At 36.5% G+C, this 27,524-nt stretch overlaps 1 long non-coding RNA gene across 5 annotated transcripts in view; it reads left to right on the top strand.

The window, feature by feature from the left end:
* The window catches only part of LOC109499145, a 319,375-nt gene that overhangs the window by 54,646 nt on the left and 237,205 nt on the right, over positions 1–27,524 (top strand). For 3 of the 5 annotated variants that reach the window (XR_006597053.1, XR_006597054.1, XR_006597051.1), the window contains one exon: positions 16,352–16,491. The exons of 1 other annotated variant lie outside the window; for it this stretch is intronic. This is a non-coding gene — a long non-coding RNA (uncharacterized LOC109499145). Of the gene's footprint in view, positions 1–16,351; positions 16,492–19,233; positions 19,782–27,524 lie in introns of those variants that run through there. One more of the 5 variants, XR_002741870.2, reaches the window with a different exon arrangement.

Here is a 27,524-nt window from a genome sequence, read left to right as displayed (position 1 = left end):
AGGAGTCAGAGGCTTAACCGATTGAGCCACCCAGGCATCCAGGGCCCTTTCGGAATAACTGTTTCAACAAATACTTTTAGAACAACAAGTTGGAAATGAGTCCTCTTACAAATACTTCTTTTTGATATTACCATTAGTTGTTTGTTGTTGTTTTTAGTTTTGCTTTAAGGCAGTAACAGTAGGAATTTTGATATTTGTGTTACTCCATTCAGTATGTATTGGGCATCTATTTTCAGTGAGGCACTCTCCTAGACATAGGACATAAAGGGTGAAAAATCCCTTACATGACAGTTGCTTACAGCCCAGCAGAAGATAAATCCACAAACAAAACAATAGATCTAGGCAAGCCTGATATAGAATGGGGATGGTGTATGGAAGCTTTCAGAGAAAAGGTACCAATCCTTCCTTCTTATTTTCTTTCCTTAAACAAGTGTTTGCTAAACACTATTTATCAGGAACTATTCTAAATGCTGGAGATGTAAAGGTGAATAATGCATAGTTTTGGGATTTAAATTGCTTACACCCAAATGAGAAAACCAATGTACATGTAAATAATGGCAGTGTTAAATATGCCAGGGCTTTGCCAAAAAAAATAATTAATAATAATAATAATAATAATAATAATAATAATAATAAAGGCTTTTACTCTGCTCAGAGTGTCAAGGAAAACTGAGATATAAAAAAGAGTATTAGTTCATCAGGTGATTAAATGGGGGAAGGTAAGACATGTGCATAGGAGAAATACATTCTGGATATTTTTAAGTGTCTGTTGCACTTGTCCATGTATTATCAAAATTGGAGAGAGAAATATTAATAGACACCCTACCTGATCACTTGGTGCTTGGTGTTTCATTGGCTTCCTTATGAACAGCATTCTTACTTACTTTTGATGATCCAGATCAATAAATCCTGCCAGATTGGTGCTTCTTTTCTTTGGTATCAGGGGCCAAGAGGCATTGAATGGCATCTATAGCTTAAATTTTATTGAGACTATGGATAGATTGCCTCTTGGAAGCATTCCTGCTGTGGGAACTAAAAACTAGGATCTAAGGTTGTATAATGGGTCACTGGGATAGATGATGAGGAAGGTCAATTCTAGCTTCACTCTTTGCTTCCAGATCTATATTTTCTATCAGTTATGTTCATTGTATCATTTAATGGTTCTTGAATGAGGGTAGAAACCACATCCTGAAGTTTGGTCCCATCCTTGCAAGATAACATCTCCAAGCTAGCACTTTAACTGTATATTCAAAATGCTGGGGTGCCTGGGTGGCTCAGTCAGTTAAAGCGTCCAACTTCAGCTCACATCATGATCTTATGGTTCCTGAGTTTAAGCCCCGCATAAGGCTCTCTGCTGTCAGCATGGAGCCTGTTTTGGATCTTTTGTCCCCATCTCTCTCTGCCCCTTCCCCACTGGTTCTCTTTCTCTCAAAATAAATAAATAATCTTTAAAAAAGTGCTGTACCAATGCTCCATTATACTGGCAACCACCGGAGTTATAATATGTGATTGGGAACTGAGTTCATGTGCCCATTGTCACATGTCCTTTGCTACAGAGTGCCTGTCTTGCTTTGAGATGATATTATATTCACTGGTGTCCTATTAGAGTAAACATTTTGCAACTTTGTTGAGGCTTTGTGGGTAGGAAAGGAAAACTTGTACCTAAAATCTGTGGCAATTCCAGTCAAGATAAATTACAGCCCTTTCCAGGATCAAAGTGGGTATGATGTGGTCAACTTGTCACCAATTGGCTTTTTGGCTTCCTTGATGGATGGTTTGTCTGGAATTGTCCCAGGTTCTAGCACTGAATGTCCTGTGTCCTGGATCACCCCTCAGTCTTTGGCAGACTGAGGGTATTGGCCCCTTTAGATGGTACTTTATCAGGGGCTCTGTTTCTGTCTCTAGACATTGGGCAGCAGCAGTAGCTAGATCAGCTTTGGTAATTAGGAGCCATGCTGCTGAGCCCATGCCTAATGTCTATTTTTGCCCTAATGGCTTGTCTATTCAAAGCCAGTGTGCCACTGTTGGAGTAGCTGATATCAGAAACTGGCTGAAGTAAACGGTGTAAGTCATTATGTATATTTGTTTGCTTAGGCTTCTTACATGTTGGATGATGTCATGGGTATCAACATGGCAATATAAAGACTGTACTTTACATCCCTGATCATGCCTTATGCTTACACCCATAAGTCTTTTCATATGCCTTTACCCTAGCATTTTTTTTATCACTGATCTTTTTCTTCCCCCAGGTCCTAACCAAAAAGCTGAGGCATTTACCAATGCCCCCATGATCCTAAGCGTACTCATTTCCAGATGCTCATACCTAAAGTTCTCTTCCCTTTAACATTATTTCTTTTACTTTATCAATTATTTATTTCTGTATACCAGATATGAGTTGATGGGTTTGAGGTTGAGTTTGGTTGGTTAGGTCAGCTGCCTAGGAGACTGGTTGAATACAGGGCAGGAGGGTCTGAGGACAAGTTGGGACCCACTATTTCCCTCACTTATTTATTCAAAAGACTATAAAACAGTCTACCATTTATTTCTTTTCTACATTGTGTCTCTACACATTGGCACATTTTTTTTTTAGATTTACCATTAACTCACTTTTCATTTGCTCACTAAACATAATGTCATTTTCCTTTTCAGTCTAACACACTCTTCTCCATCTTTCCTTTGTTTCCTTTTCTCAGTATTTTCATTCTTGCATCTTGGGCCCTATATCCTGAGCTTTTTGGACAGCTCCCTTTCCTGAATTTTGTCCTTATTTTCTTTCAAATAAATCCTTACCTAATATGTAGCCAATTCTATTAGGTCCCTGTTCTCTATAAATTAGATGCTAATCAGTGAATAAATTTAATCTGCCATCAATTGAGTAGCTTTATGGAGATCCCATGTCTTTTAACATAGGATTAATTGTAATTGGGGAGGATTGACCCTACTGACTATCAGAAAAAAAAATGTTTTCATGCAAGAAGGACACTAGTTTCTTAAGTAACATGATACATAACCACTGGCTTCATAAGTGGATAAATCTTCTGAGAAAACTACAGGTTGTAACTTTAAAAAATTAATAAGCTGTTATGTCAGGGGCTGACATCCCAGGGAATAATTCCTTGGAGGGGAATGATGCATGCTTGTACTGCATGTACAGCTTCAAAGACTTGTGAAGTCATGGATGAGGCACGGTGTTAAAGGTATCATGTCAGAAAAGGAGCAGAATATAAAGGAGTTCTCTGCTTTGATATACATCTTTTGAATTGTCAGAAGTCCATATTCTATGATGCAAGACACAGAATGATGCATTTGTGACATACGTATTTCACAATGTGAATACATAATGTGAATTTATATAATGTACTAATCTGCTACCAAGCTTAATGTGTTTATTAATGGTGGCTATATATGTTATTATGTTTCAACAAAGCATTCACATTTATGTAGTATTTTATACTCATGTAGTATTTGAATATATGTGACTATTAAGTGATTAAGCTACAAAATTTGTTTTACATTAATAAATTATATTCAGAGTATGCATTTGAAGGTATAAATAGTAAAGGACCCGGAGGTATCAGTTACATCCCAAAGAGTAGAATGGTGCCAAAACAAATAAAAATTTCCCCACGACAAGTAATTTTATCCCTGTGTTTTAAAATTAAATCACTTTGCTAAACTTGAACGCATGTAGTCTCTGGACTCAAATCCATTACTTTTCTCGTTTCACACTTTCACCTTTGTGTTTTCTGAATGGACATAGATCTCTTAAAAACCTGCAAAGAATATGTTGCTCATTCAGGGAATATATTTTTAAATGCTCTCATTTTAGGGGCAGCAGAAAATTTTGTCAAAAGTCAGAAACTCAGTTGTTCTTCAACCATTCTTTATTCCAAACGACACAAAAACTTTGCAGTAAATTTTATAGTTTGTTTTTAGTGAACTTAATTCATGCAGAAAACTACTGAAAAAATATCAAAAGATCTTATTCAAACAATAGAACACTGCTTCTGTTAGATTTTGCAGCATAGGAGTGGCAGAAGAGCTAATTGTTGAATAATTTTTATGTGGAAAAGCAAATGAGAGGCATCATACAGCAAATATATATATTTTTAAATTCTTAATTATATGATACAAATTATGTTGAGTCAGTCACTGTGCTTTTATAAAGGCAAGGCTACTTTTTAAATAGGACTGAAAAAACCCAAGGGTCATAAGTCTATTGTATTGAATATTTTTTGCAATGCTAGCCAGTAATTATTATAACATCCTTTTAAAAAAAGTACATGTTAATTTTGTTGCCAGAAGTATTTTAGAAAAAATTCAAATAAACTCTAAAAAGTTTAGACAAAACAAGTGTTCTTTCTTCTCTGTGACACCTGTTTCACCATCTATAAATGTATATACATATATGATGCAGAAAATACTGTAAAACTTTAGTATAATTCTAATTATCAATAATATCAAAAGTGTCTGACAAGAGAAGCAGATTGTTATTAACTTGCACAGCATCAAAATATTGGCCACAGTTCAGACAAACCAATTTATCATCATCTTTTCAGTATCTTTCTGTAACCAATTTATTGTATTAAAAACTACCATGTTATCCCTTCCTTTATTGTCCCTGATTTTACTTTTCTTCTCTTTCCTTTCCAGCAAAAGAGAGCCACTGTTCTGTTTATTTTGTAATTTTGTCTATTATATTGGTCTTTCACTATATCTGGTTCTGTCAGCACCACGAGAGTTTACATGAAGTTGCATTGCTTTTGTAGCAAAGATTTTTGATAGCCCTAGAGAGACATCTTCAAAATGGATTTTTTAACTTTATTTATTTATTTTTAGAGAGAGAAAGAGAGCATGTGAGCTCAAGCAGGGGAGGGGCAGAGAGAGAGGGAGAGAGAGAATCCCAAGCAGGCTCCGCACTGTTAGTGTAGAGCCCAATGTGGGGCTCAATCCCATGAACTGTGAGATCATGACCTGAGCTGAAATCAAGAGTCTGATGCTTAGCTAACCAAGCCATCCAGGTGCCCTAAGACTGCTTTTTAAACTTTAAACATTATACATATTTTTCTTATTGTGAAGGTTCTATTAGTATACACTATGTCTTCCAGTTGTCCTATAATATACCATTTTCAGTCTATATTTGTACATCAGGCAATCCACAGATACTCACATTTTGTTTTTGTTTTGTTGGTTTACAGTTGAAATAACCATGTACAGGGTTAGCTGAGCTTATTTATTTTCTTAGTATGTCCTGTGTAGCTCACAAAACTAAATTAATATTAATGATGATGAGATACTACCAGACCAAGTTGTGTATAAGAATTAGTGGTAAAATCTCAGAAAAAAACCCTTCTTTTTCATGTTGCTTATGCAGAAAACACTTAATTTTTCATTCTAGCCTTTGCTGAACTTCAATGATTTCATAATAGCTCCCATTCCCCAAGGAAAATAAATTATAGCATTACAGAAGGATTTCTTTCATATGCATGAGTATTATCTAGTTTACACAAAGAAAAAGAGAGAAAAGATGAATTTGAAGAGGTAAAAGTTAAATGTAAATATAGGAAAAAGGAGAAGAAAACATATCATGTGGGAAAAATCATCACACAACAATGCAAAGATGGAAATGGCTCAACTCTAAGCCACTTCGCCATTTCAATCCGTGCTATATTTTAATTGTACACTTTTATACCACGAACCTACAAATGCCCTAAATCTTGTGTTTAAGTTAGGATTATGGTTTTCACATCAGAGGCACAAACTTTCACAGCACCCTCTGGGAGGTACCAGTGTATTGTGACTCTGAAAAACAATGACTACACAGGTTGTTGGTCATTAATTTGACCAACTTATTTGGTGATATTTTTAAATAGTTTTTAAAATTTTTTAAATGTTTATTTTTGAGAGAGAGAGAGAGAGTATGAGTGGGGAGGGGCAGAGAGAGAGAGAGAGAGAGAGAGAGGGAGACACACAATCTGAAGCAGGCTCCAAGCTCCCAGCTATCAACACAGAGCCTCGTGTGGGGCTCAAATCCACGAACCCTGAGATCACGACCTGAGCCAAAGTCAGCAGCTTAACCAACTGAGTCATCCAGGCGCCCCTTAAATGGTTTTGATTATAATTAAATATCTCTAGTAAGATGATTTTGCTACTTACCAACTGCCTGATCTTTCTACATAGGCTTAGGAGAAAGAGGAAACTACTCTCTGATAAGCATTCTGAAACCTTGTCAGCCAGAGGGCTCAGCCTGAGGCAAGGTATCTCAAAACATTTATTGTTAAAAATAAAGATTTTGTGTTTCCTGCATATCAATAAATTTGGCAAAAGATTAATGGTTGATGATCTGTTTTAACATATTTTATTCTTTGAATTACGTTGTACTTTCCTATGCTTTATTAAATTGCAAAGAAAAGTTGCGAAGTGTAAATATTGACTTTTTACCTAAAATTACAACAAAAAAATCCTGATTTTCAAATAATCGATACCATATTTTTTTAATATTGGAAAGTTAGGAAAATGAATACTTGAATGTAGCTATTATATATAACTTTTGGTACCCTTTTCCTCTTGGGCTCTAGGCCAACTAAACCTGTTTGAGTGATAGCATAGTGTAGAAAAATCAATCCAAAAAATCAGCTGCTACATTGTCTATAATAATGAGCCAAAATACACAGAAAGGTAGCTTTTATTCTTCAGTCCCAAATTCCATTCCATACATGAGTAATGCCCGTAATTTAAACAGGTCATGCAACATAGATATGCAACTATTAGATTTATTCACACTGTTTGCAACTTGAACAATAAGAGATACTACGTGTGTGGTCCAGAAACTCAAGTGCATGTAGACCTAATTTAACCTCTTTATTCTAAACATAAATTCTTTTCCCACGGATAACAACCAGTGTCTGAAGATGAGCCAGGTTGTACCCGCCTGCAGGGAAGGGGTTACAGGTGCCCAGGAGATGTTGATCTCAGTCCACAAAGAAGTTGTGCAGAGCCTGGGGAGGCCGTGAGTCTGTGCTAATTGTCCACCTTGTCCATTTACCCCAATGTGCATATAAACATTATTTTCTATATATGCCGTGACATTAAAAAAGAAAGCCTCAAAGTCATTTTCTCGTAAACAGACTTTCTTTTAAGGGAAACTAACCAGGCACATCTTTCACAGGAGTAATATTCACTTAATTTGCATGTAATCTTTTTCATTATAATTCCCATAAGATGTGGGGAGTAGAAGAGTTTGTTCACCAAGAAGCCATGGTTGCACTGTTTAGTGTTATGGAAACCTTAATTCTTCTTTATACCAGAGGTGTGCTCTTGAGTCCCCCTTCCTTCTGCATTCTACAGAATGTAAAATGTAATGCAATTGTTTCTTTTCCTATTTTCCTTGCTTCTACACAAAGGCCACATTGATAGGCACATTCTTTTAAATTAACTAACCTAACCAACTTTTATCTACTCACTAAAGTTGATGTCTTTATCTTTTCCAATACAATACATTATTTTCTTGCCGACACTGCTCACTCAATACTATACTATTTGTTTTTATCCATAGATCAATAGAGATGGCTTTTTTCTTCTTATCTCTGGCTAATGCAAGAGGCTTTTAAATAATAGAACGACACTTTGGAATTTTTTGTCCTGATATTTAGAGGAAAATAAATGCTGTAATTTGTTGGGTACTTGTAATATTACAGGTATTTTTGGAATTATCTGTTTTAGCTGTGAAAATTGGCCACTTTTTGCTATTTAAAAAAAAAACTCATATCAGCAACAATAAAGTCCAGCTAATAGACAAAAGTACAAGCCTGGCTTTATTTCAATTTGAATTTCTCTACCCAAATAGCTCTTATTGCATATAGCCCTAAGTATAGTTTTCATAAAAATGAAAATGGGCCTGCATTGATTGATTGTTTATAGTCACGTTACCTACCTGTAAGCTTTATGTAAGCTTCCATACTAAAAGCCCTGAAATTTTTCTTGGCCAGCCATAAATACTTGGAATATCCCTTTTTCTCTTTGAAAAATGAGAACCACCCAGAAAAGTTTCTATCGGAATCATTACTCAAACATCATTTTTGGCAGAAAACACTGAACTTTGTTTAATACTAGTGGAATACTTCCAAACATTGGCTGAACATGACAAAGAGAGCAAAAGATTTGTTCAGTATGATCAAAAAACACTTCACAGATTGTGAAATGTCGCCAGAAATTTCAACTCTCCAGACTGGCCACATTCAGGTGAAGGTAGGAAGAAACCTAATGATATGTGCTGCTTGCATACCTGCTGAGGTGTTAATAGTTCACAGTTAAACCGTAATAGAATGACTGAGGTCAGAAAACAGAGCATACCTACAAAGTGTTATATTCTCAATATAAATACCTCTATAGCATATATTTTTCAAAGCAGTGTGATTCTATAGTGCTACAAGAGGTGTTATATTTTACCCAAGGGAATTACCATGAAGAAAAATATATATTGCTAAATACTCTCCATATATAATTTAAGTTTTGAATTCTTCAGGATCTGTATTACTCTGACCATGAATCTTGGTCTTTGATTAACAGTTCCAGATTATTATAGAAAAGTAAAAGGAGGCCCCAGGTAAAAATGTTCACATGAAGGTGAATATACAGCTTATAAACTATGGTTCTTCTGTAGGTCATATGGAATCAGAAGTAAATCATAAAGAACAATGACATGTTGGGTCTTGAGAATTACCAGTAGATATAGAAATTTCTACCAAGGAGATTGTGAGTGTACAGAATCATATTTGTTTTTATTGATTTATTGTTTGTGTTTTTATGCTTCTGCCTTTAATTTATGTTTGGCAATGAACCTACTCTGTGCAATGAACTAAGGTCCAGACTAGGATAATTTTGACCCAGTCCTGCCCTTTAGGGAAGCTAACCATGGTGGGAAGGATAGTGATACGCGTTAAGGAAAAAAGTCTGAAAGACGTGATTACCTCTGCTGAGGGTCAAATGATATTTGCAGACTATCAGAGCTTTAGGAGTTCAGAGATGTCAGCAAAAGCAATTGTAGTTGGGGAAGTCTTCTAGGAAATGACAAGACTTGACTGGATCTTTAAAGAATGGGTGAAAAAATCTGGAACAGAGGAGGTGGAGGGAGTATTGCAGGAGGTGGGCAACTTTCCAGGAACAACAGAGAGCAAGAGATTTGTGGTGAGTAACTGAGTTTGGCTTGAGCAACTGATTTCCAATGGCAAACATGTGGTGAGAAGATGTGACAGGCAGGCTGGAGCCAGAAGGGAAAGTGTGGGCCTTCCCCCAGGCACTTGTTGGAAGAACCCTTTCCTTGCTGTCTTTCTCTTCCGCATTGCAGGCCAAGGGGCAGGGTGGCAACAGGCAGGGCTTTGTGAGAATGTATTATTGTTAGTGTTGTTTTGTTTTTTTAATTCATTTGGTGTGCCTTAAGGTCTGTGGAGGAGGTTTATCTGTAATTTTTTTCTTTTTTTTTAAATTGTATTGTTTTAATTTTTGCATAAGGCCTTTTTTTTCCAAGAAAATCTTCCCCCAACTACATGAAATATGCCATACACACATCCTCTAGCATAGATCCAGAAAAAATTCAAGTCCTATCCAATTTTTTATTGTCCTTCTGTGTGTAGGAAACAGTTCTTAAGCCTTCTTCAAAAGCGGGGATGGCTCTGTCCATTCCAGAGAAACTAAAGTGTTTCCATGGTAACCAGCCTCTCAACCTCCCAGGACCCTCTCAGTGGCTCCAGAGGTCTCAGAGGCACCACTCTGTGTGGGCATGCATTTTCTAACAACAACAAATCGCTTTGGTCTGTGGCCATTAGGATTAAATTGCTACAAAGTTTATTGATAAATGCACTGAGATTGACTAGGACTTCCAACTTCAGAACCACTGATTATTTGCCAAACATCCTGTAGACCCTTTGGCTAGACAGAATATAGTCTGAAAACATCATCACAGCATTCTCAAGTTTGTCCTGGAGGCAATGTAAAATCAGATGATATGACACTTTGTTACCAGTTGCTAGTGTATGTTAGAAAGGGTGAACTTTGGGATGCCTTAGTTTAAAGGATCAAACAAGTTGAATTTACTGAGCCATAGGAGTGGAGGTGACACAGGAAACTCAGAAGAAAGTTAAAGAGCAGAAGAATGAGGAGAGGGTAGTGTCACAGAGAACAAGAAGTGGAGAGATTTTAAGAAGGAAATGACTAATGACACAAGAAAAAAAAGATAAGTCTCACACACAAAAAAATCTATTGCATTCAACAATAAGGACATTATAGGTAACTTTTTTCCAAAACAGTATTAATGAAGTCTTAGGGGACCAAAGACAATTAATTGGGGGAGAAATGGATGTGATGGGGGTGGGGGGAAAGACCCAATAGTCTTTCAAGGGACTTGATAGTCAAAAAAAAAAAGGTTATTTTATGGTAACTAGTTAACAGAATTTTCTTTTGTTCTATTTTTCAGGGTGGGATAGTCTTGAGTATGTTTAAAAGCTGAAAATAAGAGCAAGTAGAGTGAGAGAGACTGAATACGAGAGTTAAAAGGGGGTAACTGATAAAATAATGTATTTGAAGAAATAGGAAGAAAGGTGGAGGATTTGTCATTGAACAGAAACAGGGTATCCAGTGGTGCTTGGGTAGCTCAGTTGGTTAAGTGTCCAACTCTTGATTTCTGTTCAGATCATGATCTCATGGTCTTGAGATTGAGCCCTAAGTGGGGTTCTGCACTGGGAAAGGACCCTACTTAAGATTCTCTGTCTCTCTCTGTCTCTCTGTCTCTCTCTCTGCCCCTCCTCTGCTCTCTCTCTCTCAAAAAAAAAAGAAAAAAGAAAAAGAAACAGGGTATCCAAAAAGGTATCTACCTTCCTCCAAAAGTTGAGGTAAAATGATAAAAGTACTTTCAAGAATAAAGAAGGTAGGTCAAAGGAAAGCAGAGAAGTATACTGAAAGGGGAATTAGAGGTTGACATTTGTTTTTAGTTTATTTTAATATTAAAAATGATAATATATGCTTTGTTCTAATAATCATTTTCCAGGTGAGAATGTGTTTGGTGTATCAGTAGAATCGTGCTTACTGGTCATGCTCATTGTACAAAATGCTTGATGTTATTATTTTTCCTGATGAAGTAGATTAAACCTTCTGCTTAGGAGTGAGGAAAATCTTTCATTTAAATGAAACAAGACATACGTCCTTACATTACTGGATTAATCTGAGTCCTGCAAGATGGTAGGGATCTCAATTATATAGGCAGTGTAGTCCATTTAAGTCCATGACTTAAAACCTTACTTTGTTGAAGGTAGAAACCATTGAATGAGCTATAGAATTGCACCTTATATCTTCAAATTGTCCCTCTGTATGTGATAAAGAACATCCTATATAGGGTTAAGAATGGAAGGTGAGAAAACAAATCTACTGTGATAATTCAGCGATGTGGTTAGACTAGACTAGGAGTATAATAGTTCAAGAGATGTAAGAAATGATTCAATTAAATGCATAAAGTTAAGATGAGGGACACTGGGTGGCTCAGTTGGTTAACAGTGTGACCCCTGGTTTCGGCTCAGGTCATGGTCTCATGGTTCGTTAGATTGAGTCCCATGTCATGCTCTGTGATGTCAGCACAGAACCTGCTTAGTATTCTCTCTCTCTCTCTCTCTCTCTCTCTCTCTGCCCCTCCCCTAGTCATTCTCTCTTTCTTTCTCTCTCTCTCTCTCCCTCAAAATTAATAAATAAACTTAAAAAACAAAGGTAAGATAGATTATATATTGATGTAAGTGGGATGTGGAAAAACAGAGGCATTAAGGTTGACTCAGATTTTTCCTCCAGTTATTAGAAATCATTCACAAGGGTTTGGGGAACATGGAATTTAGTTTGGGACACAGTGAATTTAAAGTCTTTAATAGGCATCTAAATGGAGATGTCAAACAGCAACTATGAACCCGAGTTTATCAGGAAAACCTAGTTTGAATATATAAATGTGGGGCTAGTCATCAGGTTGTTGTTATTTAGGATTATGCAGTTGGATGAGATAACCAAGGAAGTGAGTAGAGATGAAGGAAAACGGAGTCTGAGATGATGTTTCGTGTTGTGATAATGTTTAGAAACTAAGAAGAATAAGAGAAACCAGCAAAGGAGACTAGGAAAAATTTAACACTGAGGAAGCAAGTACAACCTAAATATACACGTATCATAGAAGTCAAGGGAAGAAAAAAAAATCAGGTATGAGTGAATGAGCAAAAGGGGCAAATGTTACAGCTAATAGACTAAAAAGAAGATTATGGATTTCCTATTGTTTTTGGCAGTCTGGAGGTCATTAGTGATATTGAAGATAGCAATTAATGTTAATGTGAATTAGCCAGGATAAAAGTATGATTGGATTGGGTACAAGAGAAAAGAAGAGACAAACTGAGAATGATAGGAATCTGGAAGGGGATATGAAGTCAAATTTTTAAAAATGTTTATTTTTTGATATAAGAAATAATAACATGTTTTTGACTTATAGCTATGTTCTTAGGTAATAAGAAAGACTTCGTGTTGCGAGAGAGAAGGGAAAAGCGGCAAATCATTCATGGGATTTCAGTCAGTGCAAAAGTACAGGGTTTGGCTTTGGGGTAGGATTTTGAATAGTTTATCCGGGCAATAGGAGGGAACTCACAGGATATATGTATATGTTTATATGTATATATGGAGCCAGGCCAGCTGGTAGATACAGTGGTGATAATTGGGGAGTTTGTAAACTTTCTCCTCCCAGAGAAATGTGCATAACATTAATCACCAGAAGATGACAATTACAGAGGAGGTATGGGATGTTCCCAGGAAAAGCAAGATCTACTATTTTATATAACATATGAGTATATATACTATTTCATATATTTTTCATAATATAATAGTATATATATATATGAATATATATTATTTCATATAATATATATTTTTTCAAACTCAACAAGATCTCTAGTCCACTGGTTCTGTCATTTTCTCATCATCCATTAGCCCCTTCCATTCTTTACTTCCATTCTTACCCCATAGCATGATGTTCAAATCATTTACTGGAAAGTACTCTCAACTCTCCAGGCCCCTTATGCTTCGCTCACATGTGCCTGGTAGGAAATACACATTGGTTCAACACGAGGGTCTCTTTTATTTTTTATTGTACTCATGCTGCTGAATGCTATAAGAGAGCATCATTGGGTAATGTTACACAGCTTTATTTTAAGTATATGGACATAAACTCAATTGGTAATTTGATACTTACTAGATACACAACTATTTTTTACCTAGAAAATTTGCTTGTTCTTCTCCTGACTGTAATTTTTCCTCTTCTTAATTTATTCACATCTCCCTCTTTCTTCTTCCTTCCAAAATAATGATTTCACTTCACACTTTACTAAGAAAATTGAAGTCACCAAAGGGGACTCAGCATCTTTCCATCACCAAATTTATAAACCAACCTGTAAATGCAAACATATTTTCTTTCTTCATTTTACTAAAAGGGTGAAAGTGTCTCACTCCCTCAAAGCCCAATTCTTCCACATGTGTAATCAATCCTATTCTTTCTTATTTCTGTAAAGACATCCCATCTATCTGCTAGATCATAACTATTCATTCCCATCACACACTGCCTTCTTTTTGTAAAATAAAACTTTCAATACTTCTTGCATTTAAACTTGGCACACAATTTATCAAACCAAAATTTAATATGCTAGGTACTCTTAAAAGTTTCAAAGTTGTGTGACACTTGGAATATTATCTCAATGATTCCAAACTTATCATTATGTCTACGCATAGTTCCAACTTAAATTATCAATATCATGCATTCATTTAATTCTTTTTTATTTTCTTACTTGTACTGCAACTGCATTTACTAATCAAGGAAAGTTTCACTCACCTAACCCAGGAAATTAAGAGTAGCTATTCTGGTTATAGAAGCTTGGTTCTTGTCCAGAAACTGGTTGTGTCCCTAAGGTGATTGAAACTCAACCTGACATTAGTTGGATTGTATCCCTTCTTATTTTAAGTTTTGCCAATCATTTCAATGGCACCTTCCAGATTCTGCCTATTAGCAACAACTTCCTATGTCAGTAAAACCTAAATTTCAGTTTTGAAACTCAGGATCTCTGAAGTCAGCAGAATTTAATTAAAATTTTTTTTTCCTCTCTCAGTGTAGAGCCATCCTTTGTATTCTTAAAATTTTTTTTTCTGTACCTTGGTTGACTCTCCTGAACAAATGTGAATTAGTGTATCTAGGAAGGAATAACAAAATCTTTAGTTTTTTATACTTTTAGCTCCTGTTCCAAAGTGTTACCTATCTGAATCCCTATCATAATAGTATTACAAATACGCTCCAGTCGATCTTCTTTTAACCCTGCCTTCTAATAATTTCAAATATGCCTCATTTCTTCATTTCTCTTCCTTTCATAAACTCTTGGTAGTATGCTTAAATAACTAGTATCTGCTTCCTCTCCTAATTTAAGGAAGAACAAAATCCCTACTTCATACTTAGAGGACAACTATATTGTAAGGATAAGTTTTATTATACTTCTGGTCCTTCTCACTCAATCTGCTACATAAGATGAATGATCTGTGTGAATTGTGATGTTGGGGAAAAGAATGAAACTTGCATGGATACTTACTGAATTAGGGTATGAGTTAAGTTTCTGTAAAAACAACAACAACAACAACAACAACAACAACAACAAAACAAAGAAATAAAAAAGGATGCAAAGTTTCATTGGATCTGCCAGAAGTTTATTTCTCTGTCATTTTTGGGCCCAGAGGTTGAGAGAAGTTTTAAGGCTATTAGGCATGCTGGATGAGCAGGCAGTTATTATCTTCAACACCTGACTTCTGTCTCTTGATTTAAAGTGGCTGTTCTAATTGTCACCATTTCTCAACAAGCATAAGTGAGGAAAGAGGAAATGAAATAGAGGGAAATAAGTTTTCTTTTTCAAAATGTACTTGGGTGTTGCATAGATCTCTTTTCTTCTCAATTTAATTGACGCTGTGACCACTTAGTGACAAGGGAAACTGAGAAATGTGCTTTATATTTGTGCTGTCATGGTTCAGAATCAAAGGCAGAAGAAGGTCGTTAACAAATGGATGAATGGATGCTAAGGAGTGATGAGCAGTTTCTTCTTCTCTGGCCACTCAAGTATTATTGCATATCATTTCTCTCACACGTCTTTCCAAAACGGTAACATGAGGTTCTATTCTGTGCAAAGTCCACCATCTCTGGGTGATATGCATGCTCTCCATAGAGTCAGGGTGTTACTATTCAAAGTCCAGTGGCATATGTATTAATAGATGAATTAATCTCTATCACCCCATCACTCTCTAGTCCTACCATATACACACATACATGTACATGCACACACACACACACACACACACACACACACACAAGACACACACACATCCCTAATACACAGTATAATGTGAATAGTGTATTGACAATCAAAGCACTCTTTTGGCCATCTGGAATTGGGAAGAACATATAGCAAATGGTCATTAGTATATAATAATGATGAATTCCAGCTAGACAGAAATCATAAAGACTTCCTCTGGGGCGCCTGGGTGGCACAGTCGGTTAAGCGTCCGACTTCAGCCAGGTCACGATCTCGTGGTCCGTGAGTTCGAGCCCCGCGTCAGGCTCTGGGCTGATGGCCCAGAGCCTGGAGCCTGTTTACGATTCTGTGTCTCCCTCTCTCTCTGCCCCTCCCCCGTTCATGCTCTGTCTCTCTCTGTCCCCAACATAAATAAACATTGAAGAAAAAAAAAAGAAAAAAAATTAAAAACAAAAAAAGACTTCCTCAGCTAGTGGTGGAAAAACTTCCTTAGTTAGACCTTGGTTCTTGTCTGATTTGTTCATCGTCCTTCTTGACTTTTGGTTTGCCTTCTAGAAGATTTTCATGTTCATTGTGTACTCATTTGTTTTTATTCATTAACACTTTTATTTATTTACATTGTTAAGTCCATTCTTCCTTTCTCAGATTAACTGAGGTTACATGAGGCTATATAATAGAAAAAAAAAGTCTTGACTGGGAAAGAAACACCATAATATGATATACTATATCTAGCTGAGAAATCTTGGTGAGATGGATTATAAAATAGGTATGGAAAACAATTTTATCTCCTTTGAGTAAAGTTATATAGAAAAAAAACTAGCATTTCTAATATTGTTAGGTACCCAGACACTAAACTTACAGTCGATTCAAATTGCAAGCCACAGGACAAAAAAACAAAACAAAACACAAAAACCCCAAAAAAACTCCTTTGGGAGAAATGTGTTCCATTCCATCTCTGCTTACAACCTGGCTAATTCTACCCTGTCTGCATTTATCTCATTCAGGATCTTGCTAAAAGCAACAGGGTGAAGTCATACAAAGTGCAGCGCACTTACCCTTTCAGAACCACATAAAGCATTGGAAAGATTGCGGTCTGCCTTCCATACTACTGAAGCTGATAGACCAAATATTTCGTCATGATGTAGTAAGTGTTGCTAGCTTTCAAAACTAAGGTTTTTATGGCTTGAGGCTCATAGCTCACCTGAGAAGCCAGTGCTTCATTTGAGATTTTTGTTATGACAGCATGACACTACTAAATTCTAAATTATATATTAATTATAGTGTAACATAAGTTACTGTAACAGTATGCATAGTTTCCATCTTTGATGTGCTATTTGTTTCCATTTCTTAGAACCCAGACCCAGAGAAAAAGAAAATGGATGGTAAAATATTTTCTTTTTAAGGATGTGACCTGGAATTTGTTCTGTTACTTTATCTGTCACTTAATCACCATAGCAAGAGCAAGAAAGGCTGGGCAATTTGTTTTCTAGCTAGGAATCCATTTGCCTTGATAAAATTGAGTGGCAAGGAGGTACAGTCCTGAAGTTATGAAGGGAAATGTGATAGTGAGAGACAATGAATAGTCTCTGCCACATATACCTGGATGGTGAAGGCGTGCTTCTAATGTTCATTCTCTCTCTGTAGAAAATCTGGGATTGAGGCCCAGCATCTTTTAAAAACTCCTGAAAGCCAATTTCTGTATATACTGACCTGAAGGCTTTGAAGTGCCTGAGGCAGCCATTTTTTTTTCCCCTTGCCCATGGATGGATAAATGGAGTCTGTTCTGCAGACCCAATCTTCCCTGTGGACATATCCCAAGCTTTGTAAGAAAAGAGAAATACAAGAAATACAAGGAACCATACATTGGCCATAAGTACAGTTGTAATGTCCAGTTCAACTTTACTAGTTATAGATTTGTTGCTATGATCTCAATATCTCTTACTCCTGTGTGTATTTGTAATTTTATTCTGAATTTGGTAGGGAAGAGAAGGGTATAATTTATCAGTCTCTCAAATTTCAAAATCTTGTATCCATTTTCTTAAGTAGCTTTCTGACCTGGCCATGGCTCCTCTGCTCTACTGAAATTTTTCGTGTCTAGCTCACCAATGGTCTTCATGTTGCCTCAATTCATGGACATCTTTCAGGTTTCATATTTAGTCAACTTTAGTTCTTGACAGAGCTAGCTGTTTGTCTTTTTAAAAATATTTTATTTTATTCTATTTTATATTTTATTTTATATTTTGTTTTATTCTATTTTATTTTATTTTTATTGTATTTTAATTTAATTTAATTTTATTTTATTCTGAGAGAGAGCAAGCATGAACAGAGGAGAAAGAGAATCTTAAGCAGGCTCTACACTCAGTGTGGAGCCTGACATAGGGATTGATCCCCAACCCTGGGATCATGACCAAAGCTGAAATGAAGACTAGGTCGCTCAACTGACTAAGCCATTCAGGTGCCCTCTAGCTCTTTGTCTTTTGACAATTCTAATTGTTTGCATGATTTCATACTTCCCTGATACTCCTGTTATTTCACTAAGCTTATTCTTTCTCTTTTTTTAACTCTTCATTTATTTAAACTCTAATTATTATAGTCTATTATAGCCCCTGGGGACTTGGTCCTAACATTTGTTTTTATGTTCCTTCTGTAAGTTGTAGTATTGTTCAATATTTATTCTTCCTTCTCCTTTACTAACTCCCAATGGGTGATTATAACTTTTCATCTATTGGCCAAGTGACTTATGTGGCTAACTTTATGTGAGCCTATCTGTCATGTGCCATAGCTGAGCAGGAGCTGAAATAAAATGACATCCTTTGACTTAGTTTCTCTTGATTTTCCCCTGTGCTATGAGAAAGGTCATGTCCTAACTTGCTGCTGTTCCTTCACTACGGCATATAGAATTAAAGGACAAATGTAGAAGATACAAATCTGCCCCACAGATTATAGTGGAGGCACAACCATCCCACACAATCCATATAAATGGAGTGAGAAGTAAACTTATGCTAATGTTGGGCACTGAGATTTTGGGGTGGTTTGTTATACAACATAGACTATCAGAAGCTGACTAATACAAAAATGTGCATCTATGTTCCTTAGGTAAAAGCTAACTCATTTGCACTGAGGAAAAAATAATAAAACTATCAACTGTGATAATTGGGAAAGCAAGACAGTGTGTCTAATGAAACTGTGGTTTTGACATATAAGGTTTGGAAAATAAATGTTAATATGAGGATTAGGTTGCATTGGATAAAATGCTACAATGCATTGGGTAAAAGCAAGAGATGAGCTCAGAAAAAAAATCAAACAAATCAAAACACCCTGCTTCTTTTCAATAAAGGATAAAAAGGAAATTAGATTTTGAATATCTGACACTTATAGGGCTAGGAAATATAATGGGTTATCTTTTCTAAACAGTAAACATAAACCTAAGAAATGTTTTGATACCCAGAGCCTCATTAAAATGCATCCTTAGGTCAAAGACCAAATCATGGGCATAGCCAGTAAGGCACATTCCCATGAAAAATCATAAGCATGGTTTAATCCTTTATTAAACTCTCTGAATAGATTATTTCGTGTAATTTCTTTGTTATTACACGGTATCTGATAAATCTTTTTAGTTGAATAAAATAGTTCAGAATAAAGCTAAGAGTATGAGCCAATGAAAGGCAGATATACTGAAAATACCTACAATTAACCTAAACAGAAAAAAAAGTCTCAAAAATAATTGTTTGGTTATTAGAATATTGAGCATCAACTAGGTTAAAAAAAATCCAACCCTATTTTTAAGAGATTTGTGCTTTTGGAATCACTGCTAGACTGTATTAAAAGAGTTTGTGGCTATTCAATATGTAAAGTGAACTTTTGGTTTCCGCTTTCTATTGGAAAGAAAAAGACAGAAGATTCTCGTCACATGTTGCCAAGGAGGCTAATCAAAAGAAAACTCTTCCTGGAAGGCAAGGCTTAGACCCATGGAGAACAATGAATCCAGAATCCCTCCCAGTGGACAGAACCAGAGACTAATCAAGGAACATGATCTACTACCAACAAGAGGGATCTGAAGTGTTCACCTAGCTGGATTTCAGATATCTATGGACCAGAGATTGATTGTGGCCTGTCTTTCATTATTCTCTTTTCAAACACTAGTGCTTTTTTTGTTGGATATTCCACCATTCTATGATGGATGTGTGAGTCTGAGGAGTGCCATCATTTAGAGTAGAGATTATTACAAAATGATGGATTTACAGTCTGATGCCATGATTGGATAAGATATTTAGGATGTCATTCTGGGGGTGTATTTTTGTGCACAAGGAAGGGAAATAAATGCTTGTGACTAAGAGGTCAGAGTGTGTTAACAGATTACTATTCACAAATATTTACCCCTCCTCCCTTCCTCTCCTCACCCCTGCCATTGGAGAAGTATATTTCCTCATTCCACTTTTGTTTTCAACTTGTCATGAGACTTATTTGGTCAAATGAGTATGAGTAGCCATGCTATCTGGCAGACTGAAGCGTTAAATGTGATTTCATGGAATAGCTTGCCTCTTGAATGTGCCTCTCCCGCAAGAAAGGCATGACTGGTATAGTGGTTGTTCCTTCAACCTGGGTGCCAGAATGAGAAGACACATGGAATAAGGACTCAGAGAACTCACAGTCTCTATATATGTAATGTGAGCAAGAAATGAACTTTCATTACAAGTTTCTGAGATTTTAGGGTTTTATGTTTCACAGCATAAGCACCGTGGCACTTCACTGCCAAGCACATTTCTTATGTTTGGAAAATTGCTCACTAGTTGAATTCCTCTAGTCCAAGGTAGAAGCCAGGTATTCACTTTCATACACTGCTTTGCAACAGAGGCATACATTGTAAACTAGCATGTACCAAGCTAACTAAGTGTGTCTACAGCGAACTTTAATTCGAAAGAGATCATCATGAAGAAACAGGTGTTGCACAGAGTTCATGTTCAGTTTAGGATGGCAGTGCAGGCTTTTAGGGCCAGTGATGAGAGAGAATCAGGCACCCGGTGCCCAGGATCACTGATGCCAAAAGAGGTTTCTGATCCCAGAAGCAGAAGCAGTGACAGAAGTTCTTCACTGGCATAATCCTGCAGTGTAGTTTGGGCTTAGCACCTTTTTGTGTGGTGTGCTTTCTGTAGTGCTATTGCTTTAATTTGCTGGAGTGTGTTTTAAGTTGCTTTTGTTCTCTTTCCTTCTCTCTTGCCCTTGCCCTCTCCCTCCCTCCTTCCTCCCCCCTTCCTTCCTTCCTTCCTTCCTTCCTTCCTTCCTTCCTTCCTTCCTTCCTTCCTTCCTTCCTTCCTTCCTTCCTTCCTTTTGCCTGATCTATGAATCATTTGCATTACTTCCTATGTCATGATTAAACTCTATACATGAGTTTTTCCAAGATCTGGATACACTGAATTTCCGACAGATTCTAAAAAACTGTATTTTTACAAACTCAAAGGTTTTGCCCATAATGTGCTATTTATCTGGACATCTTCTCATAGCCCTTCTTGAGTCTTCTCTTCATAGTCTTACCTTTGAAATTCTAATGCAAATAAGTCTTCCGTAAGCTTATACTCTAACCTATCTCCTTCACCACCCAAATTTTAATTCTCAGAGTATCCTTTCTATTTATGTCTTCCATAAACCAAAAACTATAATTATTTTGTTTATTGGTTTATTCTCTCATTTCCTGACTAAAATACAACTTTCTTGACAACAGAGATCATTCCTATTTTGGGCACTGTTTTACCTCCAAGTCCTATCAAATGTGTATTTCATGCTGGGAACTTGATGTAGACTTTTGAATGAATGAGTGAATAAATGGATGAGTGGGTATGAGTTAGGGATTGAGAATTGTGATGAAGATTTGAAAGAGTTACTTCAAGGAAAGGCAGAGGAAAATGGACGAGGATTTCCGAGCAGTGCTTAAAGTCCAGCTCTGACTGGAGAATATCAACGTGTAAAACATCGGTATGTTTATGCTGTTTTCTTTTCTGTAGCATAGCTTGGCAACAAAGGTGTAAGAGCCAAAAAGGAGCCTTGGTCTTCATCCAGCATTAGAGCTTTCTTTGTAATGCAAATGAGGTAAAAGGAAGGGAATTGAGGGTATTTATGAGCAAGTAGTAGTTTAGATAATTTACAATACAATCTGGGCTGGGTAGAAAAATGAGTGTTGCAGGAGGCTGTTGGAGAAAATGGTGGAATCAAAAGAGATGAAGTCCAAATGCAGTACAATTAGGGAAGTCAAAATAGCAGAAGATTACAGTTATAATCAAAGTACTATGTATTATATTTTAAGTTTTCTGAGGCTGAAAAATGACAAGTGATGATAATTCCCAGAATGTAGCCATGTATATGAGGACTGAAATGAAATAGATGTAAAATTAACCAGAGATCAAAGAAGGAAGAAGGTGGGTTTTGGATGACTCTATTTTTTAAGACTGAAATCTGCCAAGATAACTCTTGCTAATTTATTTTTTAAAACTTAACTTTTGTATATTGAATAATTTAATTCAATTTAGTTCAACTGAAATTTGTTAAGCATACAATCCAGACTGTAGTTAGGCCTGTATTACCTCTATGTGAACTACGGAAAAGTACCCCTTTTTTTAGGCAGAGAAGACCCTTCATCTGTGTACATAGTTTGGGAAATGGAGCATGGACTGTAGTTCCCAGTGTTTCCTTAGGCTACACAGATATACATTGTGGCTGCAAATAGACTCAATGAATGAAACTGTTGGGCGAGGAAAGGAAAGTCAAGGAATGTGACCAAGTCCCTAACATGTACTAGCCATTGTGCTAAGTGTTTCAAATGTGTTATCTCTTTTGATTCTCACCACAACCACATATAGACAGAAGTTATTATCTCAGTTTCAAGTAAGGTAATTGAGTTTCAAGGGGAAAAATAACCTGTCCAACTTGAAACACCTTTATTAAATGGTAAAACTATAATAGCCCTTTCGGTTAGATTTTTTTTTTCTGTTCAGCAAATGAATGTCAAAGTACATGACTAAAAATAATACATCTTAATTTTTTCTCATAATTCTCTGTTTTGTCCATGCAGTTATTCCAGTATAGATCAGTTTGGTTAGGAAGAGACTGAATAATCTAGGCCTCACTCTCATAGTTGGAACAGACAGAGTGCCTGGGAAGGAAGACTTGGGACCTTACGCCATATATTTTTTTCATCATTTAGGAAGCTTTTCCTAGCTTGTTCAGATAGTGGAGGGTTTTCAATATAAGTGGTGGCAAACTTCAAGTACTCAAATACCTTTTAAGACTCTACATTACATTCTCTAATGTCCCATTGAGTAAAACAAGTCATATGGCCCAACCCAAATGAAGAACGTTTCTCCACCTCTTGAAAGGAGAAGACACATAGTCACATTGCAAAGGATTATGTGTATAGGGAAGAGAGGGAGTTGTAGGCATTTTGAAATCAATCAAAAAGTCTATTTTCAAACTCATGCTGTTTCTATCATATCACATCATTCATTGACTGTTTTATTTTTTTCTTTATTTTAATGTTTATTTATTTATTTTGAGAGCTAGAGCATGAGCAGGGGAAGGGAGGAGAGAGAAAATCCCAAATAGGCTCTGCACAGTTAGTGCAGAGCCCAACACAGGGCTGAGTCTCAAGAACTGTTAGATCACGACCTGAGCCAAAATTAAGAATTGGACACTCAACTGACGGAGCCACCAAGGCGCCCCACTGCCTGTTTTTAATTCTAAAGTGAGGACAGCATTGTCTAAGCTCTTGTGAAGCTGTGTAAATTAAGGAAAACATTTTTATTTAGAACCTACTACAATTAAAATCATCCTAGGAACTTGCCATTATGTCATAATCATATTAGGGATGAGTAATCTGGGGAATATTACCCCTCTTAGGCAGTCATTAAATAGTTTAAATAATGTTTTAGAAATTCAAATAAAGTCCATGTTCTTACACCATACACAAAAATAAACTCAAAATGGATGAAAGACCCAAACGCAAGACAGGAAGCCATCAAAATCCTTGAGGAGAAAGCAGGCAAAAACCTCCTTGACCTTGGCCACAGCAACTTCTTACTCAACACATCTTCAGAGGCAAGGGAAACAAAAGCAAAAATGAACTATTGGGACCTCATCAAAATAAAAAGGTTTTGCACAGCGAAGGAAACAATCAGCAAAACTAAAAGGCAACCGATGGAATGGGAGAAAATATTTGCAGATGACATATCAAATAAAGGGTTAATATCCAAAATCTACAGAGAACTTACCAAACTCACGACCCAAAAAAAAAAAAATAATCCAGTGAAGAAATGGGCAAAAGACATGAATGGACACTTCTCCAAATAAGACATCCAGATGGCCAACAGACACATGAAAAAATGCTCAATATCACTCATCATCTGGGAAATACAAATCAAAACCACAATGAGATACCACCTTACACCTGTCAGAATGGCTAACATTAACAACTTGGGCAAAAACAGATGTTGGCAAGGATGCAGAGAAAGAGCATCTCTTTTGCACTGCTGGTGGGAATGTAAACTGGTGTAGCCACTCTGCAAAAGAGTATGGAAGTTCTTCAAAAAATTAAAAATAGAACTACCCTATGACCCAGCAATTGCACTACTAGGTATTTATCCAAGGGATACAGGTGTGCTGTTTCAAAGGGACACATGCACCCCAATGTTCATAGCAGTGCTATCAACAATAGCCAAAGTATGGAAAGAACCCAAATGTCCATCGATGGATAAAGGATAAAGAAGTGGTGTATATATATATATATATATATATATATATATATATATACACACACACACACACACACACACACACACATACATACATACAACGGAGTATTACTCAGCAATCAATCTTGCCATTCACAACTATGTGGATGGACCTAGAGGGTATTATGCTAAGCAAAATTAGAGAAAGACAAATATCATATGACTTCACTCATATGAGGACTTTAAGATACAAAACAGATGAACGTAAGGGAAGGGAAGCAAAAATAATATAAAAACATGGAGGGGGACAAACCATAAGAGACTCTTAAATATAGAGAACAAACAGAGGGTTGCTGGAGGAGGGGTTGTGAGCAGGGGGATGAGTAAATGGGTAAGGGGCTTAAGGAATCTACTCCTGCAATCATGATTGCACCATGTGCTAACCAACTTGGATGCAAATTATAAAAAATAAATTATACAAAGTAAAAAAACAAAAAAGAAGTTCAAATAAAGTATCAAAGAATGAAGCTATATAAATGTAGAGATGGCCACCATCATTTCTTTTTTTTTCTTTTTTTTCTTTTTTTTCTTTTTTTTTTGTTGTTGTTGTTGTTACATAAGGTGATTTTATTAAAGGACAGGCACAGGACACGTGGGCAGGAAGAGCTGCCCCAGGACCATGAGGAGAAACTGATTTTATACTGGGAGTTGGGGGAGGTAAATTCAAGTGGAAGTTTCCAAAGGGATTTTCATTGCAACCACAAGATATTCTAAGAAAAAATATACACACATTCACATATAACACATAGTATTTGATACATAGCATTTCCTTAAACAGATTAGATATATATGAATGGACAGGTATTATAATAATATCAAAAATTATTTCAGGATGGCATTGATAAATATGATAAATGCAAAGAGTTTAACTTAATTATCATTGTCATTAGGTTGTTTATACCAAGTCAATTATTGAGTTAGATGCCTTCCACAGATTTTCTCATTTAATCCTCATAATAACATGAAGTGGGCAATGTTATTACTCTCACTTTATGTTGGGGAGATCTCTGAGGAACAGGAAATTTAAATAACTTGTGCACAGTTCCATAATTAGCAAAATGGTGCAGCTATGGTTTTAGTTCAGTAATCTTAATCTGGAGTTTGAACATTTAATTATCCTTCTTCAGTTCACACCAACTATTTTTATGATTAATTACTTAATAATTACATCAACCACATCGATATCTCATAATCATTTAAGACAGCCCAAACTCTTTGCTGATGTGACATCATAAGCAAAAACAAAGATTACTAATTCAAAAAGATTACCTTTGCTCTTTTCACCCCATTCATAGAGGAAACTTCAGAAATATATCGTGGAGTATTCTTTAGATTCTCTTAAATTCCATTCTGTTCTCCTTCTTTGGGGGGATGTTTAAAAGCTAATTGGTGCCTTTTATGGGATCTGAATGAGGTTCCATTAATAAGATGCATTTGTGTGAGTCCTGGAAGGTGACAGTGAAGCAGAAGCCTTCTTCCTGAGGTCCTTGGCTGTTTGAAACCAAGTTTGAAAGTGTGCAGATGTCTGACACAGGCATTCCTACATCCATTCCCCTGTGTCCAGACTGAAGCTTGGTTGTGACGGATGCTCATTCACATGTACAAACTCACCCACTGCAGCTTTGGTCGCCTATATGCCTCCCCACTGTGTCTGTGAGACAGGGATATTGTCAGTGGGAGGCACAGCAACTTCCTGCTTCTTGACTGTTTTCAGCAGTTGTGTTATTAGTGCTTAGGGGCCTGTGGGTGGCTTAGTCGGTTGAGCATTGCCTTTGGCTCAAGTCATGATCTCACAGTTTGTGAGTTCAAGCCCCACATCGGGCTTGCTGCTGTAACCACAGAGCCTGCTTCGGGTCCTCTATTCTCTTCTCTAGACACCTCCGCAGTTTGTGCTCTCTCTCTCTCTCTCTCTCTCTCTCTCTCTCTCTCAAAAATAAATACTAAAAAAAAAGTGACAACTTCTACAATAATAAAGTAACTACAGTAAATGTACATTGAAAGCAAAATTCCAAACTAGCTGTGTGGAGTGATCCCACGTGCAGGGAGAAAAATCCAAAATATAAGCAAATATGTGAGGCTCCATTTTTTAGAATATGGAAATGTACAATCACTCAGAATGTTGCTATGATAATTTTTTTTTCTATTTGGTCATAGAGCATATTGTATACTATTTTATTTGTTTTTTTTCCAGCTGTGTCTGAAACATAATTTGAAGTATTATACAGTTATTGTGTGCATGTTGCATCACATTATAGAGTATGATCTGCTCTGTAATATGTAGTTTACTTCTCTATTTTCATAATATTTGTATCTGATTAGAATGGATCAGCTAATATTGCCATCAGGGATCTGTGTACTGTGGCTCTTTTATCAGATTGTTTGTAGAAGATTAGTGTTGGAGAGACTGTCCAATCTAATTTTACAGGTGATTAAACTGAGGCTGAGAGTTTAAGGGCCTTTGCTCAGTAAACATATTTATTTAGTGTCAAATTGGGAACTAGGAACTCTGACCAGAACAGTCGACTTCAGTATTCTTTATACTATCCCACACTGCTAAAAACAAGGAGAAAATAACACAGGGAATAACTTATATATTATACAATTATTTATATAATATATAAATTATATAATAAATTATATATATATGCATATATGTATATATACATATATATTTGAATTTCTGGAAGTAGAGATATCTAGGTGACACAGATATACAGAACCACTTAACAACAGCTGGGATAGAAATGGATACTGTGCAGTAAAGGTCAATATATGAAAATCACTCCTGAAATGCTCTGTGGAAACTGTATTCTTGGACTTCATCTTTATTACTGGACACAGCATGTAACACCACTGACCTGGTTCCTTCTTGAAGTCCTTCCCTTTCTTGGCTTCTCAGACTTTCTTCTCTCCCTCCTTCTATTTCTTTCTTTTTTTAAAGTTTGTTTATTTATTGAGATAGAGAAAGAGAGAGAACACAAGGGGGGGGCACAGAGAAAGGGAGAGAGAGAGAATTCTAAGCATGCTGTCAGTGTGTGAAGCCTGAGGTGGGGGGGGGGGTGCTCAAACCCACCAACCATGAGATCATGACCTGAGCAGAAACCAAGAATTGGATGCTTAACTAACTGAGCCACTATGCATCCCTCTCATTCTATTTCTTGCCTGCTCTGTTTGAGTCCCCTGTGTGGACTCTCTTTCCTCTAATTACCCTTTAAAAAGTGTTGGTATCCTTCTCCACAAGTAGAGCACTGGTGCTCAAGTGGGGACAACATGGCAATGTCTCGACACACTATTCATTGTCATGCCTTGGGATGCACTGAAAACATCTAGTGAGCAGAGACTGAGGACGCCGCTAAATATCCCACAATGCACAGGGCAGCCCCACAACAAGGGATTATCT

This window comes from Felis catus, chromosome B1, assembly GCF_018350175.1.
Source record: "Felis catus isolate Fca126 chromosome B1, F.catus_Fca126_mat1.0, whole genome shotgun sequence".
NCBI classification, from domain to species: Eukaryota; Metazoa; Chordata; class Mammalia; order Carnivora; family Felidae; genus Felis; species Felis catus.
The sequence above is the reverse complement of the archived record's forward strand: the minus strand, read 5'-3'. Positions and strand labels throughout refer to the sequence as shown.